Consider the following 16,622-nt stretch of genomic DNA (forward strand, 5'->3'; position numbering starts at 1 on the left):
TTATTCTGCAGTAGAAAAGTTACAAGCATACTTTCTTATATCGTTTTATAGAATCCCATGGAATCAAAACTTTGGGTAGAAGAAATGCAGGTCAAACTTCATTAAACCAAAAAAAAAGGAAAATCGAACTGGAAGGCTATTTTAATTGTTGACACGATTTGCTGTATACGAGCAAATATACAGCATAAGCAAACTTTGGTTTCTTTGGTATATTCCATCTTTAAAATTGGCTGATTTTTCTTTTGCACTGACGGAGTGTCGATAAGTGAAACACGATATGCACGAGCAACAGGTTTATTAATAAAAGCAAGCGGAAAAAGAAAGATCGAAATCATCTGATAGACTCGGTTGTTTCACGAGCCCGTTTGCGGGACAAGTGCATTCGATCTCTGCGGAAAGTATTAACAAAATCGTTATTATTATTATTATCATCATTACCATATCCATGAGGACGCGGGTTTGTCTGCTATTAGCTAGATAGTTGAGATACTCAAAACCACTAAAGGATAAAGCTTCGGTCAAATTATGGTGCTTCGAATTGTACTCAACATCACCTAGCCCGAGCATTGGTTCGTTGCTGTTATACCACAGATATTGTAAATCGAGACCGCAAACTGAGGATGAATCTAGGAAAAAGCGGAAAGTACTTCGATAATAATAGCAAATAATCAGAAAATTGCATAATGGAGCGACGATAGTTTCTTGGGGTCTTGAAAACGAATCAAACCATATGTTGATTCCAAGGGCACGTAACTGAGAAAGACTGGCAGTATGAAAGGAGAAAGAAGAAAAAATTATCTCTTGATGATTATGATAATGATTTGCGGGGTACTTTGCAAGGTTGAACAATTTGTGTTTTTCCATTCCTCAACAATGCAAAATGCTAATGAAGATAACCACTTTTACTAAGTGCGGATCACAGTTCATCGTCACGATCGAGTGGCCTAGAGTGCTTGGAAGCGACAATTTGACGTTAGATTGCAAACGAAAGCTCAATCGCTGCAGCCTACCTAGTCTAGGTCAGTGGGCTACTCCGGATGAATCAACGTATGAATTGGGTTGATTTATTCCTCACAATACTCAATAAAGCATACCTGGAGTAACATGAAAAACCACCTCATCGATCCGCTCGATCACCATAAATTACCAGCAAACCACCTTCAGCTCAGACGGGTTACATAATTTCCGAAAACCGACGATGCCGCAAACATCTATTGAAAAGACGAAACAAAACCCCAAAACACCAAATTAAAAAATTGTCTATTCCTATTGATGATCGATTCGGGAAAATTATTAATTTATTGCCGTTCGATCTCCGTTTTCTCTTTCACTATCGGATCTGGTACGGGTAGAGGCTCCGAATGTTGCCACTCTCATCAGCCGAGTCAAAAACAAAGCCCACCAGTCTAGTTTACCGCCAGTTCCGAATCGACAGACTGACACTTTAAGGCACCTCTTGCGAGAGCAAGCGAAATTTGTACATAATAACATGCAAATATTTAATGAAAACAAATCATAAATCATATCGAATATCTCCACCGAGAGTGTAGAACACAGACACTCACTTGTGCCTTTTCTGGTTGATTTTTCTTCTTCCGTTCGCATGTCGATTCTCCTTGGCGCGTATTCTGCATATAATCACGGAGTGTACTCTTTCTTTGGCGATGTGATTCGATCGTAGCATGGCATGCCATCAAATCGCGACCAATCCTGCGCGCCATGGCCGTAGTCTGCAGGGGGTACAAATTTATGCAGGTCTGCACCAAGTTTTATGAAGTGTTGTTATCGCAGCACTGCTTTCTGAACTCCCGGCTCGTTCCTGTGCTTGCCGCTTTCCGAACAGTCGACGACGACGACGATGGCGATAGTGCTGTTTGCAGTGACGAGACTATCGGGTGGTTTGTGTGCTGTATTGTTATAGATTCATCATCCGTACAAGTACTCCCCCACCGAGCCGAGCCTTCCAGTGTAGGAAAGTACTTCCCGCTTTTGTGGGGATTTTCCACCGCTATTGCCGTTGGAATGCACCACTTCCCTGCAATGCTGCTTGACGGTCGACTGGTCCGGTCGCCATTATCATCCAGTGGAGAAGCAGGTACCACTTGTTCAAAGGCCACGGTGAAACATTCCCGGGGGGGTCTTTTTCCTTTGCGAAAAGGACGCTCGCCGGAAGGGAAATGTAGTTCAGTGTGCTGTTCTGCTGCGGTAATGATTTCCTTCGGCCTGGGAAACGGCACGGTGCCTATGATTTATGGCCGCCGGCTGCCAGCAGGCAACTCGAATTTTAAGCTTGCTGCACCACAGCGCCACAGTGGGTTTGGCCAATAAATGAGCCGCAGTTTATGTAACGAAGTTGGAGTCAATTAAACAATTTCTTGAATTCAGCATGGAACATCAAACTATGGTGGCAAAGGTTTCTCTATTTGCGATAGGTAACTTTTTATTGCTTTAATTCATCAGCAAACCAAACTGAAGCATTGCGTTCTTCAGAAAGCGCTTTTTTTATTATTTTTGTTTTGGAACATTTGGAACCGTTTTTGAAACAAATACGTGTAAATGAATCACTTTTAGTTCGTTTTTCAGCAATTTTAATAGCCGTTTTGTGCCAAAATTTTATCATAAAACAACACAACTTTCATCACATGATCACATCTATTTAATAAAACTTCAAACTAGACCAAAAAAAACCTCACACATCCTCAAAGCGCCTAATAATGGTTTTGAGTTCATTTTAAATTTCAGAAGAAAGTTTGTAGTCACTTATAAGTCGCCAAATCCATTTGCATGTCCTTTGTCAGCGGTATCCGAAGGCACCAGGTGAACTCTCTCACATCTATCTTCCACTTTTATTGTCGACTTTACACCACAATAAACACTTCATTTGTAGTCCGCCGTGCGACAGTTTGCACCCGTTTCATTGTTGGCCGATGACCATCATCATCGCCCAGCCCAGTCGGGGGAATGCAACAACAACAGCAACAACAACATCAACAACAAAATAAAAACATATCTACACACTAGACTAGAAATGCCCCGGCCTGGGTGTGATCGCAACGACGACGTTCAAATCTGCCGCTGAGATTGCACCCATTCCCAGATCTCTCGCCCTGTCCTGTTGAAGCGCAGAGACAGGCACGATGGCCGGTGGCCGCATTCGGTGAGCGTAGTTAATCCGATAAAGCTTATTTATGAATAATTACACTGACCGTAACGACACTAGCCGCTACCCAGATACGATAATGCCGTCGGCATCTTGCGTTTTCGGTTTTGCTTCCGAACCAATGCGGCAGACCATTGCAGCAGCTTTGCCTTTCCCGGTGTCTACCGAAAGGCGCTTCTATCCTGAAAATCAAGCCTTAGAACAATAGCAAATTAGTGGAGCAGAGGGGAGTAGAGCGGGAACAAAAAAAAACTTTTGAATTAAATTTATTGCTAAATACCTGCCATTACTCAGTCACCAAAATAATTTCCGGATTGAACGAATTTTTGTTTGTACAGTGGGACGAAAATAAGAAAAAACAAAATCCTCTAAAACGCGCAAACTTGAGCTAATTTTGACGGGCAGCCAACGAATGACAAAACATTCTGCAACATTCTGTCGTGGCTCGGAAAGGTGTGCGGATCGCGTGATAAAATGGATGTACTTTATCGGGCCATGGGTGTGCATCGGAGGCACTCTTCGCACTGCGGTACCTACCCGAGGCCCGAGTCGTTCCGTTCTCACTCATTCGCACTGTATTTGCTTGCTATTCATATTTCTGTGTGTTCCCCTCACCACGATTATGCTTTATGCTGACGAGCTGCAGGTACGAGGCTGGCTCTACGTTTGTGTGCTCTATATTCCTTGATGTGTGAGATAGGCTATCGCTCATTTGCACTTGTGGCAAGAACTGATCGTCCTTCTCTTTCCTTCTCATGCGGCCTGTCTGGGTTCTTTTTTCTTATGGGTTTAGAGACAGGTAACTCTCGATTGTACAACCACGGCATCGGAAAATTTGACTTATGAGCCACAAGGTGAATTATTAATAACCTTTATCAGTTCAAAAGTCTGCGAATCCTGCTGGGAAGCATCTTGCCTTCGTGGCCAAGGAATCGTGCATTTTAATAACGTGGGTAAACATTTGAGGAGACAAAATTATGTTTACTCGCTTGGTAGGAGACTCTCGCCTATACGGGACACTGTCTGGGCCATCCGACCATCGCTCATGGCTGCCGCTGTATCCGTACAGGTCCTTCCCGAAGCACTGGCTTGTATAGCAAATTTCTGCACTTAATAAGTTAGCACTGCTTCATGGTGTGAAATATTTTCCCATCCAGTGATTGTGTAAATAGAGCAAATTTCACCACATTTCTCCGTACTTACACAGTGGATGTTCCGGTCGAAACAAGTGGAAGACTGCTGGCTTTTTCTTTGACGCGAATATTTCAGTTTCATTGCATCACCAGGTAAAATAAAACCGACAAAATTGATCCTTTTTTTCGTGCATTCATTTTGGTCACTTTACATCCGCCTCAAGCCCATAGTTCACTTACAAGCATCCCGCAGGAATAAAAAACCGCAGAAAAACTACTGCCAGCCAGCGAGAAAATTGTACACGTGTTCTATCAAGCAGTATTAAATCATTCTTCATTTGTTTAATGGTGTTAGCATTTTTAGCATCTCATAGCTCTTCGCGCTGCACGGGAATCCGGTTGCACGACGACGTTTAGAAACTGTGAAAAATGGTGGCCCAATCTGGACGGCCGTTGCCGTGTCGTTGGTTCCGTGTGTATGTGCAAATTGTTCACCCAGCTTTGCACCCTTATTAGGTTGTCTGAACGAGCACTTGTTTCGGCAACCCTTGAAAGGATTGTTGTCGCTTAACCCTTCCGACGTTGCCGTAGGTCAGGATTTTAGACGTTGACCGTCTGTATCTCGCAGACGTTTATCGATATGCTATCGCATTTTTCACACCCGAAAATACCACAGCAGAATGGAACACGACGACGACAGACCGGTAGCAAACATCAACAATGTTGCTGGTGCGACATCAACTAGTGGATGCTTCCGATTGTACACCACCCGCATGAGGAGAATAAAATCATTTTGGTCACCGCTTCCAGACACGTTTGTGTATGTGAACGTAGTCTGCTGTAAATGTCCAACAGATTGCATGTGGGAAATAAATTTCCCAGTGAAAATATTTACTCTTTATTACTTTGCTGCTGAGTTTTCCCGGAGAGCGGTGCCTCCTGAAAGTTCGCACGAGAGCACGTGAGGAAAGCTTTTTTTCTGCTGTCCGTCCGTCTAGCCACGCTCAGAAGTGAGAAGGAAATTATTTATGTTGTCTGTCTGCAAGGAGAGGAAAATAAATTAAATTTTACATGCTGACTGGATAAACCACACTGCCAACAAATGTTGTTTCCGATGACGTTAGCTCGGATGGTCGAAACGAACAAAGTGCGGTAAATTGTGTATTGAATTTATCGAGGTGTTCTACAATGCTTTTTTTTTCAAGCTAATTGTTCCAAGCAAGAGAGAATGCAAAACTAAATACGGCTGCTAGCCGCAAATTATTATAATTGGACCGATGTTTAATCGCGGCTTTTAGGGGCTACGAAGATCACACGTTCGCTATGATTATCGTCATGCAATTGATACGGTGAAGCGGTAAATTTGCATTTTCCTCAAGCGGAGTTCTTCCTGTTATATATTCAACACACTTGCAAACAACATGTGAAATTTAAACAGAAAATATAAAGTTAAAACAAACACCTCGTTCGTCGAAATGAGTTATGGCGAGCGCACAGAACGCCAGACGACTTTGCGGTGGTCAAGTTCCAATTTAATCTTCCCCTGCGTTTTCCTCTTTGCTGCTGCGAAGAAGTGTAATAATATTTAATAACTTTTACACTCTTTGATTTGGTTTTTCCCTGCGCTTGAATATGAGCTGGAAAGTGGACTGAAGCGCAACGAATTACTTGATCCGAAACTCACGGCATGGTGCAATGGGAAATGATTGGCCGGTCGTCTTGTCATGTCTTTTACCTCAATCGGAATGCCCCATCAGCAGCCAGGCCAATTCGCCCTCATGTATCACGTACGTGAGTAGCTTTTTTTTTGCCGAATGCATCTGATTATGATTAACTCATTATTATTGCATTGGGAACCGAAAGTGCCACTCGTCAGTGCTGCACCGAAACGAGAATTTACGGCGGCGTGGCATTTGAGACATCCAGTTGATTTAGCGGGCGAGAAGGTGTGGGCGGCAGAGCGTGATTCTGCTATTTAGTATTCACGCCCTCTCGTTTAATGTTATTACTGTTATTACTCTGCTCTGGCCGGTTGTTCTGTTGGTGGATCTTCTGTGTTTTTCTTTTTTTTTTGCGAAACATTTGCTGTGTGAATTTCTGCGATAGTTTACCGTCAAGCGGAGATGTTCATGCGAAAAATTCGGACGATACACCGGCCCCCGTTGGGTGCAAGTCTTGGAGAAATGTATTTTTATAATCTAATGTTTGCTGTCCTTGAACCGTGCGGTACTAGTGCTGAAAAACCAGTAAAAGATTGCTTTTAAATGTGGAATTTGACATTTTTGCAGTCTGTAAACAAATATTTCAAATTTTCTGGTTCATCTTTGCCAAAAATTTCCGTTACTTTGCGGGTAAAAATAAAACACCATGCGTCTCCATTGCATTCTCGCAACTGTATTTATAAGTTTTATATAAAAGGGTGGTTTCTTTGGCTTGCATATCATATTCGCACGAAAACGTCCAATAATTTTACTGAAAAGCTCTTTAAAGTACTTTTCATTAGCAGGCCACAATCATTACAATCGGTTCTGTAGTTCAAAAGTTATAAATCTTTAAAGAAATAAAAGATAATAAAAATGGTGATATTTGAAGAAATATAAAGAATTACGGGTCGAAAATTTTCCAAAAAAACAATTAATAAATATATGCCTACAGGGTTTAGAACAATATCGAAGCATTTTTAAATTTCGATAATGTATAGTATACTCTTTTCTAGGAACTGCTGAAGTACCCCGGAGCAAGTAGAACCTAAAAATGTATAAGGGAAGGGGTTCTCTACTAGCACAGTTGTTATAAATGTGTTGTGGCAACCGATATATGACTAATTTCAGTCATAAATATGTTGCTGCCAACAAAAGTACCGAAATTGTGCTATTAGGATTTATTCGGTTATGTAATCCACCCCTATCATTATTGAATAAATATTGCAGCAGTAGTATCACTTCAAAGGAATAATTAGAAAAAAGGACTATCAATTTACATGAAATTATTCTAAGACATTTGTTTAAAACGGGGGTTCTACAATTCATGAAGGGACGGTAGGGGAAAGTAATGAAATTTTTTTGGAATGGTGGGGAAAGAGCGGAAAGGTGAGGAGGGGGATTATTGGTAGCTACGCTTAAAAGTAGTCGTTGTGACTCCTACCTTTTGTCCAATGCTGGAAGGTGCATGGGTCGAACCAAGTCGAAATAATCTGAAATTATAACCGGATTCGAACCCACAACACCCGCCAGGGCATGTGACTCGCTGGTACCCATGTACCTTTGAACCGCAGCGGCACTGGACAAAAGGAGACTGCACAACCCACTTATTAAGGTTAGGGAGTTTCATACTCTGTAGTTTTTCTTGTAATCTTAATTAATATCAACCGTTTAGAAAAATCCTCTTATCTTTCTGTCTCGCCATTCCTTTAAATCCAATGTTTATCAATAATAAAACCTCTATTCAACTCCAAATAATTCTTATTGACCTTGAAAACTATTTACGCAGAAGGCAATAAAAGAGTATACGATTTAGTAAAAGCTGGCTTCAATTCGGAATTCATCTGTCCGGAGCCTTAATGCGGTAGGGAAAAGTAGTCAGCAGTGAGACTTCCTAACTGTGAGATAACGCGAATAGTTTCGCCATGAAGCATTTAAGTTCCATGATATTTTCCCGGTAAGTGAAGTTTGTGAATGTACATCACGTGACGTAGTGAGAAAAATTTGTAAATTTTTTAATATTTTTTTTTTCTTTTTTTATTTTTATTTTATTTTTATTTTTCAATTAAATTCATTTTTGGGAAGTTAAAGTACGTTTTATAACAACCATTTTCATGTGATTTTCAACAGCAATATGCATTTTTTAAATCCATATTAAATTTACAACATTGCATCACATACTAATAAAAGTATGTAATAAAAATAATTACACCACAATTTTACTGATTTTGAATTTTTTTTGCAACTACTTTTCTTGATTGCAAATCAATCCGGATGGATTGATTATAAATGAATTCTGTATAATAATTTATAAATGAATTGACTTAAGTTAAAAGCCAAATGACCAGGATTGTCCTTATATGAATATAATGTGTATGTTATGGATTTTCGGCTTTACAGTCAATTTTATATCGAAAATGGCTTTTTTATACTGCCTGACATTTCGGCCTTCGGATTTGACCTTTATCAAAGGATTTTTTTAATAATACAGTTCACTATGGTCAAAAGGTTTAGGAGTGTACACAGTTTTAGCACCAAACTAATGCATTTAGAGCCGTTAAAATTTGAACGTCCGTTCGTTGGTAATCAACGACTAGACAAGAAAACGTAATTGAAAATCCACAATACAATATACCTGAGTCGATCTCAATAACATAAATGTATATGTGAAAATAGTTGGACCCAGCAATAATGCATCCACTGTGGATAGTTTTGCGAAGCCCACACTCGTGTGGTCTAATCACTGACGAACTCACATGAAAACCATCGTCATACACATTTTGCTTGCACACTAGCACCCTCTGTTATGCATGTTGCGGAGTAGCTTGCATTTGCAGGGTTTTACATTTGTATGGTTTTATAATGAAAACTGGAAGCAACACTTGCGCGCCGCTGTGTGGCCATGTTGCGAAACATGCTTTTTCGAAAAATGAGTGGTTTTTGATTGAACGATGGAATTAACGCGAGTGTCTCGTCTGTTTGTCTGTGGTCAACTTTTCTCACACACGCATACTCATTCTAACGAACACGCCGGCATAAGCAACCCTTTAAAACTCCCGCTCTTATTTTTGTCATGCGCAAAGAGTTTTTGCGAGTGTGTGTTTAGCTGACAGCTACAATCGTCGCTCGCCGTTCGTCGTTGCTGATACCGATTACTCACGACGGCTCGTACTCCCGCCCGTCAGTAGAATCGCGGGCGAATATGAAGAAGAAGAAGAAGAAGAAGAAAAAGTAATGCAAAATTTGTATCCCAGTGCGCCACCAGCCAGCTGATTCCCCGCGAGTTTTTTGGCTCGGGAATAAGCCATGCGTGAAGACGATGTAAGGATGTGTGTGCGCGAGTGTGTGGGTAGCAAAATGTCTGCACATAGCACCGGCGGCTGATTCTTTTACGCCTGCGTGTGCGGCGTAAGCGTTGAGTGCTATGTTTCTCATACTCTTTCGTATGTGAGCAGGCATGGTTGACTTCTCGCTCGATTCGCAACATTGACTGTAAACACAATAAACTATTCATTATAATCAAAAAATATAGTTTAAATTGAATTCAAATGTGTGTTTCAGAATTCAATACTCGTTGTATCCCGCTTTCCGCCCATAGGGGTACAGTTGCTTATAACCGAAACGACAAAAACTTTTTCCAGACAATCAGAACGGCAGGGTACACACTTAAATTTTTTTACCGAACTCTGAGTAGCCGAACGTTCGGTAAAATTCGATGGCGCCAATCGACGTTTAAGGATCATTAGTAATGTTTGGCATCATAAAAAAAATTTTACCGAACGTTCTGCTGCTCAGAGTTCGGTAAAATTTACGATATTTTACCGAACTCGGTACTTTTTTTAAGTGTGTATACCTTTCAAATGGATTAAAGAGCTCGGTGGTAGTTGACATCAAAAAAATATAAAACTTGAAAAAAGATTTCCACCAGAATGACGAAGACTAGTTATATTTTGCCCTTCGACAAGAGGCTGCAATCTGCATTGCGCACCTCGAGCCAGTCTATTATAACTGGCCTTACTAAAGGGTGTCAACGTCAAACTGCATCACGGAAAAAGCACTATAGAAACTACCCATCGGGTATTTTCTCTCGAAAATTTGGATAGAAGTAGTTTAGAGTGCATTGTTTACAGTGTATTTTTATCGCTGTCAGTTTTTCGAAAATTGGAAAAACTGGCGTCACCCGAAAGCAACGTCGTGAATTGATTTTTCGCAAGCATCTGGAAAGTCCTCAACTCTCTCATCGAGACATCGGAGAACTACTCGGAATTGTGCAGTCAACCGCGAGTCGTGTGATTAAACGTTGTTACGAAACTTTGTGCATCGAACGGAAGGAGAAATGCGGTCAGAATGGATGTTCTATCAGTGATCAGGATCATCAGGGTGGGAAAGTCATGGGCCCGGAAACTATACACCCCGATGCTGACGAAGCCTCAGAGCCTCATCATGGACGATGAGACTTACGTCAAGGCGGACTTTCGGCAGCTTCCGGGCTACTGTTCTTCAGCGCCCAGTATAAGTTTAATGTTCCGGTGGAAGTACGGAAGCAGTAACTTTCGAAGTTTGCCAAGAAATACATGATTTGGCAAGCGATCTGCTCATGTGACAAACGGAGTGTTCCGTTCGTGTCTGTCGGAACTGTAAACGTGCAGATCTACCTCAAGGAGTGCCTACAAAAGCGTCTGCTTCCTCCGTTGATGCAACACGAGGGCCCTACGATCTTCTGGCCGGGTCTAGCTTCGTGCCACAATTCAAAGGATATCCTGGGCAACGGGGTTACTTTCGTACAAAGGAACATGAGCCCTCCCAACGCACCGGAACTAAGGCCCATCGAAAAATACTAGACTATTATGAAGCAGGAACTACGGAATCATTCCAAGATGCGAGCACTCGCTTGTCAAAACAGACTAGGTAATCTTGCAAATACAACCCACTTAGATACCCAGATAATGTAACTGATTTTTATGTAACTTGAGATTGTCCTATTTTACACTCTTTTCTTCATACCATGGTGGGACAACTATCACTAATTTCTATTAATATACACTCAAGCTCACATAACGCGAAAAAAAAGTAGGCCCAATAATTAGAAGCATGCTGAAAATACCATCCAATGCCCTACGTGCACTTGCTGTTTTTGAAAGGAAGGTATTGCGGACTATTTTTGGTGGAGTAAAAAAGGGAAAGCGGAGAGTGGCGAAAGGGGGGCACCATCGTGCACAGGGCGAAAGCAAGGAGGCATTGGTGGACCGGCCATGTCACAAGAATGCCGGACGACTGTGCAACGAAATCTGTTCCCTTCTAGAACCCCCCGGCACCAAGAATAAAGGGAGTCGACCAGGTTGAAACCGACTTGCGTGTATTGAGACTAGTTTAGGACCGAGTGCGAGTACAGTGGAAAGAAATTCTTGGTGCAGCATAAGCCACCTCAGTTCTATGTTGCTGCAAGTAAGAAGTTAGGTTTTTATGTTGAAAACTCTACGGAATACGTCGGTGTTGGAGTTCTTGCGATAAATTGTGAGAAAACTGCAGATTTAGAGTTGCGAGTTACTTTCAAACCTATTTCTGTAGAAAATTTGACTTTCCGTACGGAGGATTTGACTAAAGCCAGGCTATTTTTAAGAAAATATGGTTGCTCTCATAAATGGGAGGGAAGATTTGGGATTTTTACTTTTGACCCATAACAATTAAAGTTTGTTCGAATCCGAAAAAGTCGACTACACGGGATTCGAAGCCTTCACGTGGAGGCACAATTATTACCACTTTAGCATACTATTCAAACAGGCACAGTGATTATAGGATAAATATTAAAACATATATGAATATCGTAAAATACCGATGCATTTTATAAAACAATAGCAGAAAGTAATTCTGTATTTGTTTCATCCTTTGAAATTCATTGTAAAAGAAGAGTAAATGTTTTTAAAAGGCCAAATATACAAGTGCAGGTGCAAAACGCTAATTCATGAAACCTTCCGACATTGCTGCCGAACGAAACAAGCATCAAAATTAGGTCACCAATTTTCACCCTGGGACCGGGAAGCATCATCACTTCCGCGGCCGGCGGAATCTCGAGCGAGACTTCCGAATTTGTTTGTTCTTTTTCGAACGGCGTCGGCGACCTTACCGGCGTCCGTCGTTGGCGTTGCTCTTCCCGAACACGAGCCGCAGAGCAAGTTGCCGATCCAGCCAGCCAGCCAACCAACCAGCCAGCTAACCAACGGCAGACGGCGGCCCAATTTGACGGCCAACGGCGCCTAAACACTGCGTGCCGTACCGAACCAACTGGAGAACGTGCGATACGTTCGCGATGCAGTGTGTAAAACATTAACCATACTCTACGCGCTCGCTATGCTTGGCGGCCACTTCTACGGCACCAGGCCAGGCAGCACACCAGTTGGATTTAGAATGCACTTCAAAGCAGCAAACCAGCAGTCCTAGTAGCTAGCAGTAGCAGTAGCAACAACTCTCTTCGCGGCAAGCAAATTTTCTTAGTAAAGTCAATGGAAGCCGCACGCCGAGTGTTTTTTTCTACATTCGAAGTTGAGTAACACGAGTGGCGCCATTCAACGACATCATCCAATAAAGCAAGGCTCGCATATGAATTGAACCGCCAACACGAAACGGGCGCAAGGTACAAAATTGAATTTTATGGCGAATGAAACTCATATAAGCGGCTGCTGTCCTGTGCAACGACGTAGAACTTTGTGCAAATTTTTTATGGAGAATAAAACTCAGAATAAGTATCAATAAAAGCACCATAAAAATGATAATCTCGTACTAAAGAGTCTGATTCCCGGGACTTTTAGTTTTGCTTTGTCTGGTTTTTCGTTCCGCTCCGACTCTGTTGCTTCTTGGCCACTGCCAAGACGATGAGTGACTGGTCATCTTTATGACTCCATTCATGTGGCATCTGCGGCAAAATCGGCATTGGCGAAAAAAGAAAATCTCATATAAATTTCGAACGGAATTGGACCAGTTGTTGTTTTTTGTCTTACAGTTATGCGATTCCCCCAGCGGCTAGTTGTTCTAAATCGATGTCGATAGCCCACACTGCCGGATAAGAAGAGCTGCTCAATTCTCGTCCAGAAACATGTGCTCCGTTTCGCCTTTTGCATGTTTCCACACCAACACGAACGCAACAACGTTGGCTTTAAAAGTGTTACATGTTTACATGCTTATTTTCTCATATTCCATACACCGTGCTTCACACTACAGAGCACTCATGAGCTCGTAGGTAGCTCAGCTCAGCTCAACTCAGCTGTTTTCCGTATGCACGGCTAGCTCGCCGGTGCGGTGGGTTACCGAAATCTAACTCCAGCAGGTGAGCGTCCCGGCCGTATGTATGTTGGACTCGGTGACGTCACCAGCGATTTATGCCGGCGAATATGTGCACGGGGGAAGAACCGTGGCTGCCGCCGCCGCTGATCTGGGTGCTGTTTTGTGGAAGCACAGGATAAAACGAGCAATTTATGGGACTGGCAGTTTTTTTCGTGTTTTCTTTTCGCTTCAGGTGATCAATTTTTATGGTCTTAATGCAGTGTACAGACTTACGATAAGAAGTTTAATTAAGACATCACAATCCGATTGCTGACGACTGTTTCGTCGTAATGTTTTTTTAATCTATTGAGTTATTGAGAAATTAAATAAGGAAATCAAACGTGTTGCTTGAAAATCTGATTAAAAATCTGTTTTTCAAACTGGATTTCGAGGATCTGCTTCACAAGCTAGGGGTCAGTGACAAGTGAGAAGATTATCGAATATTATTGATATGGAAAGTGGTTAATTTTATGAGCCGGCTCATCACGATCACGTCACTGCTGGTTGTACTAACGATACTTAAAGGCTCAAAATATCGGAAAAACAAGCAACTTCGGCCTGCTTTCCAGCCAGTTCATGACGACATGACAGTTTCAAGCCATGCGGCTTAGCTTGACATTCAATATGTGTGCGTACAGGAGAAGATGTTTATTTTTCGGGTTGTGATTAAGCGAATAAATTATATTTCCCCCGCCGCGCCGTCAGGAGGTTCAGTCAGGAGGCGAGAGAAATAATGCACCACCAGTTTCGCGAGTGTGTCGCGCCTGCCCGGCCCGGTCACCTGAGTGTGGTTAAGCCAACTCTTTGAAATGCAGAGGAAAAAAAAAGGAAAAGCAAGAAACTGACGATCAAATTCAAAAACCCATAAATCTTACTTACATGACACTTCTCGCGGTAAGGATTCTCGCGTCTGGTCGCCTCCTATTCGGACTTGATTTCAGACCAGATTAGCCCAAGAAGTCAAAAGCTGGAACGCGGAGTTTTATTGTCGCTGTGCTCCACGAGAAACGCTGAATAGAAGGGACCGGCATATCGGACATGTGTCACCGGTTTTCTTTTTCTGCAGGAATATGAGCTAACTGAGTGGATACACGTTTCATATCGGAATGCAATGTCTTGTGGCTGGGATAAAGCTGTTATCCACTTGATGCATGATGCTTTCATTTTTTTTGGAATGATTTTTTCCGTAGGTTCCATTATTTCTAATAATCAGTTTTGTATAATTTTCAAATACAAAATTTGAAGCACTAAACCAATGATGACAACGGTATCATGCGCAAACCAAAGATAATATTAGTAATTAACTAAAGTAATTCAAGTAAATAGAAGAGGTTTACCAAAATAAGATTAGCATAATTATACACACTGGGAATGCTAATAAATCCTTATAGGAACGAAAATAAGCAGCCAAATGGTCAAAAGTACCCCGGCACCGCGCAAACCATCAACCGGTCGACCAACAGGAGCGAACTTACTGAACCGATAAGTTTCGAATCCGGGTCTCTATCAGAAGATAGCCAAACTGATAAGAGTGTCACTACTATTATTCCCTGCGAAGTTAAATGTTCTCCTCAGTGCGCGCCGCAGTTCGCGGTTTACCGGGTAGTTGTTTTACAGTTGCCTTACTGCCTTGACTGCCGAACGGAACGGAAAAAAGCGCTCCCGACAGGACCGGTTTATCATCGTCTTCGGAATACAAAAATTAAAACGTATAAATAAAAAATTCACTCCCTGCCATTCCACGCACACAGAAGGCCTTCCATCCGCCCCCTTCACTTGGTCGCATCAACCCAAAAATAAGTTTTTTTTTCATTCGTTGTCGTAGAAGCGACATACTCAGAAAGAAGTTTTTTTTTTCATATATGTAAATTTCGTCTTCGTCTCAGCTCACCCTACTCGGTTTGTTTTGTAGAGAAATGGAGAATCGAGACCGCGCTGTCTTTTCAGCGGAAATTTATGGTTCCACATCCAACCATTTTTATTGCTTCATTTTATCAAACATGATTTAGAGTCACAAGGTCCCACAGCACTTCAACGTAAGCTTCCTGCTCGCGACCTGCCGCGTACCGTTCTTCCCCCTCATTTTCGCCGCGGTTAGAAATTAGTTGCCAATGGCTGCGTCCGGACCGATTCTACCGCTCCGATAGACGAGGGGCTGCCCAATCGCTTGAGCCGTGTAGAACCATCCGGGCAAGCTGTAATTCATCCTGATATCCATTAGCAACCTGCAGAGACACAATGCATCTTGAGCGGCAGATTTGTTGTCATTTGAAATAAAACACACCACCGAAGAGGAGCAATATGCTAAAAATATTTTTCCAGTATGGTCTCAGCCAGGGATATTGAGATATCAACCGAGGAGTTTGGCAGTCGAAACGAACTTTAAATAAGTCGTTTGGATTGTGTTTTGTCTTAGTTACAAAGGAAAATATTTGAACTTGTTGACTGCGTGTTAGAATGATTTTAACATTAAACCTCGATGCTTTTTATTTCTTACAGAAGTATGCTTGTTTCATTCCAATCGGAATAGGGTCCAACTGGAATTATTTTAAATCCAAAGGAAGATGTTGCCTGGCTAGATGTATAAATCAGGAGAAACAGGAATGGCTATGCAAAACAGCCTGTTAAGCATTGCTAAGTGATGCAGCATTCTTAGTGAGTCGAAAATGGGGTTGTCTATTCTAATTAAGCTTGCGGTCAGCCTTCCCGGTTTGGTTCGAGGATAGGTACTTTTCGAATTCAAATGATTATGCGTCTCTCGTTTGTGTTCGTAGTGGGCCTTCCCTGCATATTTTATGTTGGAATAAAATTCGAACAATTAATGGTTAAAACTATTTGAAAACCCGCACCCAAATCTTCTGTTTCTGCCCTGGATAGAGTAAAGCAGGCAAAATCATGCAGCAGTCATAAATATTATTCGCTGAACACGCTGAAATACGTACTTTGTTTAAAAATTAATATTTCATGTAAATTGCCGGCAATTATGTTGGTACACCTGCGCGCACATGTCTTCTGTTGGGCATCCACCCGCTACTACATAGCTACCACGAGACTGTTCCTCAGTACACCGTTCGAAGCTGGCGTCGGTCTTACCTAGGATTTATTGCTTTTTTGAATACCCGAGATCTCCGAGCTGATGCTCCTACGATGGAGTTTCCACCCCGTTGTTGGTTCCTCGTGTGCAGCAAGGGATTGCGCACTCGTTGTTCATGGCATTTTTCCTCAAGACGTGATTTTTCCGTCCGTCCTTCGCTTGTGCTCCACCCCGCCAACCCCCTTGCGGTTGTTGGTGTGCTCCATTCTGGGTTTCCA

At 42.1% G+C, this 16,622-nt stretch overlaps 1 protein-coding gene across 1 annotated transcript in view; it reads left to right on the plus strand.

Annotated features, from left to right (window-relative positions):
* The window catches only part of LOC128732835 (homeotic protein ultrabithorax), a 104,700-nt gene that overhangs the window by 18,515 nt on the left and 69,563 nt on the right, over positions 1-16,622 (plus strand). The window lies entirely within an intron of this gene.

This window comes from Sabethes cyaneus, chromosome 1 (assembly GCF_943734655.1).
Source record: "Sabethes cyaneus chromosome 1, idSabCyanKW18_F2, whole genome shotgun sequence".
Classification (NCBI taxonomy): Eukaryota; Metazoa; Arthropoda; class Insecta; order Diptera; family Culicidae; genus Sabethes; species Sabethes cyaneus.